This window comes from Podarcis muralis, chromosome 8 (genome assembly GCF_964188315.1).
Source record: "Podarcis muralis chromosome 8, rPodMur119.hap1.1, whole genome shotgun sequence".
NCBI classification, from domain to species: Eukaryota; Metazoa; Chordata; class Lepidosauria; order Squamata; family Lacertidae; genus Podarcis; species Podarcis muralis.
The window spans coordinates 11,166,824-11,174,157 of NC_135662.1; the positions used below are offsets into that span (position 1 = coordinate 11,166,824).

The 7,334-nt window shown below is 47.0% G+C and overlaps 1 protein-coding gene across 4 annotated transcripts in view; it reads right to left on the bottom strand.

Annotated features, from left to right (window-relative positions):
• EFR3A (EFR3 homolog A) overlaps nt 1-4,253 on the bottom strand; it is a 79,095-nt gene extending 74,842 nt beyond the window's left edge. For 2 of the 4 annotated variants that reach the window (XM_028736138.2, XM_028736139.2), the window contains exon 1: nt 4,127-4,253. The gene's annotated coding sequence lies outside the window, so the exon portion shown is untranslated. Of the gene's footprint in view, nt 1-2,786; nt 2,845-3,924; nt 4,030-4,126 lie in introns of those variants that run through there. The other 2 variants (XM_077932730.1, XM_077932731.1) reach the window with 2 other exon arrangements.
• Between the last annotated feature and the right edge of the window lie 3,081 nt (nt 4,254-7,334).

A 7,334-nucleotide genomic window follows, 5' to 3' on the forward strand; every position in this document is an offset into this window, starting at 1 on the left:
CCTTGGAGGTTTTTAGGAAGAGGTTGGATGGTCACCTGCCACTGATGCTTTAGGTGAGATTCATGCAACGCAAGGGTTTGGACTAGATGACTGGCCCCATCCAACTCTACAATTCTAAAGAAGCTTCCCATATTCCAATGTACACAAACCTCACAGGGTTAACCAGAATAGCTAATATGTCCTTTAAATGTATAGTAGAGATGGCGCCTTACTATGGAATGGGCTTCTGAAATCCATGGAACTTTCTCACAGACCACAGATCTATTATGTATACAGTGGTAACTCGGGTTACACCTGCTTCAGGTTACAGATGCTTCACGTTACAGACTCCACTAACCCAGAAATTAGTACCTTGGGTTAAGAACTTTGCTTCAGGATGAGAACAGAAATTGTGCGGTGGCAGCGGGAGGCTCCATTAGCTAAAGTGATACCTCAGGTTAAGAACAGTTTCAGGTTAAGAATGGACCTCCAGAACGAATTAAGTTCTTAACCTGAGGTACCACTGTATAAGGGTATATAACTAGGTATATAATTTCTTCATCCTTCCCACATAGAATTCATAGAACTGTAGAGCTGGATGAGACCAAGAGGGTCATCTCTGGGTCAGCCACTTGAAATGTAGGGGTCTTTTGCCCAACGTGGGGCTCAAACCCACAACCCTGAGATCAGTGGTGTACCGTGGGGGGTGCAGGGGGGGCCGGCCGCACCGGGCGCAACATCTGGGGTTAGGGCAAATCCACGGGTTAGGGGGCACAAATCCACGGGTTAGGGGGCGCAAATCCACGGGTTAGGGGGCGCAAATTACTTGCCTTGCCCCGGGTGCTGACAACCCACGCTACGCCACTGCCTGAGATTAAGAGTCTTGTGCTCTACCAACCATCTTTTATACCTGCCTCTGAAACCACTCACATTTGGCTAGATGTTGGATGGGGAATCTGTGGTCCTCCTTTAGTCAATAGAGCATGAGACTCTTAATTGCATGGATTCAGGCCCCACCCTGGGTGAAAGATTCCTGCATTGCAGGCGTTTGGATGAGATGCCCCTCATGGTCTTTTCCAACTCTGCAATTCTATGAGTCTATACATTTTAAGACATCACCACTGACCACTGGCTGCGCTGCCTGGGGCTGACAGAAGCAAGAGACCTGCAGCCTTCCTGGAGTCACTGGATTCCCATTTCTGGCATGCATCCTTCTGGAAGTGCTCCCAAATTCATCCCCTTGGAATGTCACTTAAAGGGATCACAGGGTGCCTGAGTGAGAAAGATCTCTGCCTGATTTCCTTAGAGAACCACAGCCAACAAGAAGCTAAAGAGACAAATAAAATCTCGGTATATGCTCAGGATTGTACTTTAATCACAGCATGAGCTGCCTCGCAATCAGCAGCCTTATTCCTGGCTTGCCATTTTCACAGCAAAAGCTGGTGCACTCAGAAGCAGATTGCATCCCCTGTAGATCCATGCAAATGCTAAGCACTATTATATTTTGTAATGGTATACTGGATTTTATTTACACATAGCTTACAGTTACCATGCATCCCTTTTTGCTGTTGTGTCTTTCAGAAAACTGTAGCTCACAAGCAGAGTCCACCTCCTCTGAAATGACGGCAGTTCCAGCTGATCTGTTTTGTTCAGTATACATCCTGATCTGTTTGCAATGAGATTAGACAGTGCTGGCTATTTAATGAGCATTTGTAGGGAGGTTAGGTGAAGTTGCAGCAAAGCAAGTGTTAGCTTACACTTTTTCCCTCGCATTTTCTTGCCACTTTCCTTACTGCAAAAAAGTCTGATTTTCCAGGGAAACAGGTTTGTTGCACAAAGATCTCTCAATCAACTATAATTATGCAACCTGAATAGCCCTGACTGAATCGCACCCCCACCCCCCAAAAATAGCAGCAGCCTGGAATCTGCTATTGGAAAAACTACAGACACACACACACACACACAAAATAACCAGGACACAATTCCATTTTACACCCGCTACAGTCTACTATTGCCGAAGAATTGACGCTTTTGAATTATGGTGCTGGAGGAGACTCTTGAGAGTCCCATGGACTATGAGAAGATCAAACCTCTCCATTCTGAAGGAAATCAGCCCTGAGTGCTCACTGGAAGGACAGATCCTGAAGCTGAGGCTCCAATACTTTGGCCACCTCATGAGAAGAGAAGACGCCCTGGAAAAGACCCTGATGTTGGGAAAGAAGAGGAGAAGGGGACGACAGAGGACGAGATGGTTGGATAGTGTTCTCGAAGCTACCAGCATGAGTTTGACCAAACTGTGGGAGGCAGTGGAAGACAGGAGTGCCTGGCGTGCTCTGGTCCATGGGGTCATGAAGAGTCGGACACGACTAAACAACTAAACAACAACTAGGTGCTACTGGAAGGAATTTTTTTTATTTAAAATCAGGAACCTTCTGCATGCAGAACAGAGGTGCTCTCCTACTGAGCTACAGCCCATTGCTTAATCTGTTGGCATACGATTGACTCCTACCCCAAATTACTAACACCTTGGGGAAGGGGGAAAGAGATTGCTTTGAGCATACCGACAAATTAAGGGCTCTGTGTTAGCGCACCTGCTTAGCATGCAGAATGTTCCAGGTTCGATCTCCAGGTAGGGCTGGGAATGTCCCTTGCCTGAAACCCTGGGAGCTGCTGCCAGTCAGTGTAGACAATACTAAACTAAATGGGTTGCAGCTTTGTAAAAGGCTGCTTCTCAGGTTCCTAATCTGGGAGGAGAGGAAACAGGGGCACAAACAAGGGTTATCTTGGCATTTCTGCTGCATTCTCACCCACTCCAAATCCAGACTTGGGGATTTGATGAGCGCTGCTTTTCATAACAGAGAAGAATCTCTTCCTCCTCGGCACCATAGTTGCCTTATCTGTAGGGGCAGGGAACGTAGGAAAGCAGGTGTGTGCGGGGATGACAAACAGATTAGCAGCTATAAGCTGATCAGCAAGGATTTCCCACCTTCCCAGCCCCGGGTTCTGACTGCAAATGGAGGTGCGACAGAGGTTGTCAAATCTTCCTGACAGCTGTGAGCACACGCTCAACACACTGCAAGAGGGTTTGGCAAGGGGGCATTTGAAGAAGGCATGCTTTGCATATGGGGGGGGGGGGGCAGATGCAAAGGAGAAAATGTCCCTACACCTTTAATGGCCGTGCAGATTAGATTTCAGCAGGTGTAGCTAAGCTGAAAGTCTACACAGCTGTTAAAAGGGCAAGAAAGAGACCTGACTCATTTTTTCACTTGGCCCTGCTAAATTTGAAAGATACTTTCCGGCATAAAGTTAAGAAAGGGGGGGGGGGCAGAAAACCCCAGATATAATTATAACGATGCAGCCAACGACACAGAGTTCAATAAGCAGAGAAAGCTCTACGCTTTGTGTGAATTAGGTAGTGTGTTGAAGTGGCTAGAGCACTGTCTCCCAAATTTGGGTCTCCAATTGTTTTTTCAGACTACAATTCCCATCACCCCTGACCGCTGGTCTTGCTAGCTAGGGGTGATGGGAGTTGTAGTCCCAAAAGAGCTGGAGACTGTTTGGGAAATACTGGGCTAGAGCATAAGGCTGTGACCAGGGTTCAAATCTCCTTCAGGCAACAGAGCTGATTTGGGTGACCACCTTGGCCAGCTGTTTCCAGGCTAGCCCTACCTTGCAAGGTTGTTGTTGTTGGGGTGAAACAGGAGGGGGGAGGAAGCATGGAGGGGAAACGGGGTGAAAGGGAAAACGCCCAGATAAAAACGCTCATTGGGTGACCTGGGGTCCAGCCACCAGCTCTCAGCCTAACCTACCTCGCAGGGCTGTTGGGTGGATAAAAACGGGGAGGAAGAGGACCATATGTACGCCGCCTTGAGCTCCTGGGAGGAAAGGCGGTATATAAAATGTTAAGAATGCAACATGCAAAAAAGGAAAAAAATTGCAATGCACCTCAGTCCACTGTGCCCAAGCCAAGGGAAGGGAAAGGAAAATGAGTCAGGGAGGACGGACTCTGTCGCTGCTGCTGCTGCTGCTGCTGCTGCTGTCTCCCTGGCCCTGCAAATGGGAGCCTATGCGCATCCTCCTCTACAAAGCGATACCCGCGCCTGAGATCGATGCCCGCACATCCGCGGCGGGCAGCGCACGCACTCACCTGCGCCGCTCCCTTTCCCTTTGCAGCCGGAGCCGCCGCCGCTGCTGCCATCTTGCTCCCAGCCCTACCCTATTAAAGGCTTCAGCGAGGCGCTCTGCATGATGGGGGCTGTAGTTTCTGTCCTTCTCTTTCCCCTCCTCCTCCTCCTCCTCCTCCCGCCCCTGTTGCGCGGCAGAGAAAGATGCCCAGGGGCTGCTGCTGCAGCGCAGCGGAGCGTCGCCGCAACTGCATCCTCTGTGCGCCCGCCGAGGAGCGAAAGCAGAGGCAAGGCGGCGCGAAGAGCGGTACATATTTGTAAGCCAGGGCTCAGCATTTATATCCTTGAATGTTTAGGCAGCCTTAGGCAGCTTTGCATAGGTATATATTTCGGTTCAATAAATAAACGTGGTTGACTACTTCGAGGTGCCTCTGAGCATGTACAGAGAGGTCCTTCCCCAGGGATGACAGCGTTTGATTAGAGAGACCTAAGTGAGAGAGAAAATTACAGTGGTACCTCGGGTTACATACGCTTCAGGTTACAGACTCCACTAACCCAGAAATAGTACCTCAGGTTAAGAACTTTGCTTCAGGATGAGAACAGAAATCAGGCTCCGGCAGCGCAGCAGCAGCAGGAGGCCCCATTAGCTAAAGTGGTGCTTCAGGCTAAGAACAGTTTCAGGTTAAGAACGGACCTCCGGAATTAATTAAGTATGTAACCAGAGGTACCACTGTATTATTATTTTATGTGATTTTATGCTGTCTTTTTATTGTACTGTTTCGATGCAATTACTTTTCTTTTAAAAAAAATTAAAGAAAAAAGTTGAGGAGAAGAAGAGTTTGGATTTGATATCCCGCCTTTCACTCCCCTTCAGGACTCTCAAAGCGGCTAACATTCTCCTATCCCTTCCTCCCCCACAACAAACACTCTGTGAGGTGAGTGGGGCTGAGAGGCTTCAAAGAAGTGTGACTGGCCCAAGGTCACCCAGCAGCTGCATGTGGAGGAGCAGGGAATCGAACCTGGTTCCCCAGATTATGAGACTACCGCTCTTAACCACTGCACCACACTGGCTCTCAATACAGTACAAGGTTATTATTTTCTTAACCACAGTTTTATCATTATGTAAAGGGTCTTGCTGAAGGGAAACCATAAATGCTTGTTTACAATTCTATTGTACTACCAACCTTACTGTATGCTTGTGAAACATGGACCACTTATAAACACCATCTCCAACTCCTCAAAAGATTCCATCAACAGTGTCTCCGAAAAAATTCACATATCACTTGAGAAGACAGGAGAACTAATGCCAGTGTACTGAAAGAAAGAAAGCTCACCAGTGTCGAAGTAATGATTCTTCAACATCAACTTCGTTGGACTGGTCATGTTGTTCGGATGCCTAATTATCGTCTTCCAAAGCAACTACTCCACTCCAAACTTAAAAATGGAAAGCGTAATGCTGGTGGTCAGCATAAGAGGTTTAAAGACCCTCTCAAGGCAAATCTAAAAAAATGTAGTATAAACACTGACAACTGGGAAACACTGGCCTGTGAATGCTCCCATTGGAGAACAGCCTTTACCAAAGGTGTCATGGGCTTTGAAGACACTCAAATGAAAAGGAGAAATGTGCTAAGAGGAAGGCATGTTTGGCAAACCCTCGCCATGATTAGCTCCTGCCCGGAAACCAATGTCCCCACTGTGGAAGGACATGTGGATCCAGAACTAGCTACCACAGTCACTTACGGACTCACTGTTAAGACCGTGTTCATGGAAGACAATCTTACTCTACCAGACACTGGAGAGACCTGTCAGGAGTAAGCATGGACCAATGGTACCAAATAGATCACTCTACGAGTGATCGCCAAAGAATATAAAGTCCTTAAATAAGTAGAGGGAAATGTATACCTAAGTTCTATCTCGTTTCATTTTCTTTTTTCCCACCATAGCAATTCTAAGGCCTTTGATGATTCGTAGAATCATAGAAATGGAAATTTGGAAGGGACCTGGGGGTCATCTAGTCCAACCCCCTGCAATGCAGGAATCTCAGCTAAAGCATCCATGGCAGATGGCCACCCAACCTCTGCTTAAAAACCTCCAAGGAAGGAGAGCCCACCATCTTCTGATTCTTGTATTGTAAGAAAAGTGTCCAGTTCTTTGTGTAGGGCACATTTAACCTCTGAAGAAACATAATTGAACATTGTGTGCTTGTGCACACTCCCATAGCACACAGAGTGGCCACATAACACAGAGTGGTTTAAGTGAAGGCCAGGAGCCTCTGAGCACATTCAGAATGCCTTTCCTAGAGAAGAGAATTTGTGTTTGGTTGGGGGGGAAAGTCCTGATAACGGAGAGCTTTTGAACATATGCTGTGGGGGCCTTCTTTCCTTCCTATCTTTCCTTTTTAATGTATTTTTATTAAAGATTTTCTTGGTTTACACAAGTATGTGCAATAGGGGGGTGAGTAGGGGTGGGGTGGCGATGTTTCTATTATACTTAATATATGTGGGGTTTTGTGTCAGCATCACTTGTGCAGGTTCTCTGCTATTCCCTTGTGTTTCTTTGGTGGTGAGAGAGGTTGGGGTTGGCCTAGGGTGAGGTTGTTTGCTTGTGATTGGCTCTGGTGATCTTTGTTTTCATGTGTGAGTGGGGTGGGTGGGAATTTTTGATCAGGTTAGCCCTATTGATTTGTATGCTGTTGGTGGATTATTGTCATTGTCTTGTTGGGCTGTGTATGTGATAAAGGGGAGCCATACCGGGTGAAGGTGTCTTCTTCTGTTTGTCCCCGTGTCAGTTTCAGTTTATTGGTTAATTTTTCTAGTAAGGCTGTTCCCCATACTATTTGGTACCATTGGTCCATGCTTACTCCTGACAGGTCTCTCCAGTGTCTGGTTATGGTGTTTCTGGCTGCTGAAAGTAGGTGGGTTATGAGTTCTTTGTGGTGTAAATGGGCATTATTGTCTTGGAAGATGTTTAGGAGGGCCAATTCTGGGGTGACTTCTAATACTTGCTTAGTTATTTTACATATTTCTCGTATGACTGTTGTCCAGAATAGTTGGATTTTGGGGCACTCCCACCACATGTGGAGGTATGTGCCTGTGGAGGTGCACCCTCTCCAGCATTTTGGTGAGGTTCCTGGGCATATTAGCGCTAGTTTTCTTGGTGTTAAGTACCACCTGTAGGTGAGTTTCAGAGTGAGTTCTTTTCTTTTTGTTGATATGGATTTAAAGGGGGGTT